At 47.8% G+C, this 607-nt stretch overlaps 1 protein-coding gene across 1 annotated transcript in view; it reads right to left on the bottom strand.

The window, feature by feature from the left end:
- Window positions 1-281, bottom strand: part of LOC311040745 (zinc finger protein GLI2-like) — a 115,313-nt gene extending 115,032 nt beyond the window's left edge. Inside the window, exon 1 of the mRNA XM_084051094.1 lies at window positions 70-281. The gene's annotated coding sequence lies outside the window, so the exon portion shown is untranslated. The remainder of the gene's footprint in view (window positions 1-69) is intronic.
- Window positions 282-607: the final 326 nt, after the last annotated feature.

Here is a 607-nt window from a genome sequence, read left to right as displayed (position 1 = left end):
CAGCGGGCCTAATAATAATGTTAATGTGTAAACATTATTCTAGTGACCACATGGCCAAAGAAAACTCACCCCAAGTGTGTCGCTGCTCCTCAGCCTCTCTCTCTCTCTCTCTCTGAGTGTGTGTCCGATGGATCGCGTTATTCGTTCGTCTCTCAAACTCTCAAAAGAAGACAAAACAACAGAATATCCCTCGCAAAAATATCAAAGAGTCCCATCTACCGCTGCTTTAGGGGGGAAAAACACGTGTAGAAATAGAGAGGGTGATATGGAGATAGAGAGCGCGCGTGTGTATGTGTGTGTGTGTGTGTGTGTGTGGGGGAGAGAGACCTATGGTGTGTCTTGTAAAGTTGTTCTCTCTCTCTCTCCTTCGCTCTCCAACTCCGCCTCAGCACCGAGAATGAAATAATTTAGAAAAAAAGAAAAAAAGGGGGAGAGAAAAAAAAGTTTGAGCTGGAGGAGAGTCGTGCGCGTCTCCCTCTCGCAACGTCAACCATCCATCACACGCACGCACGCGCGGTCCAAAACTATACGCGCAAACTTTTCGAGCAACTTTTAACGTCTCGGCCGGTTTGTTTGTGTGCGTGCACGCGGATTACGGGAGAGAGTC

Source organism: Gymnoscopelus microlampas (assembly GCF_963454915.1).
Source record: "Gymnoscopelus microlampas genome assembly, chromosome: 24".
Lineage (NCBI taxonomy): Eukaryota > Metazoa > Chordata > Actinopteri > Myctophiformes > Myctophidae > Gymnoscopelus > Gymnoscopelus microlampas.
Note: the sequence above shows the minus strand (reverse complement) of the source record. Positions and strands in the feature narration are given on the sequence as shown.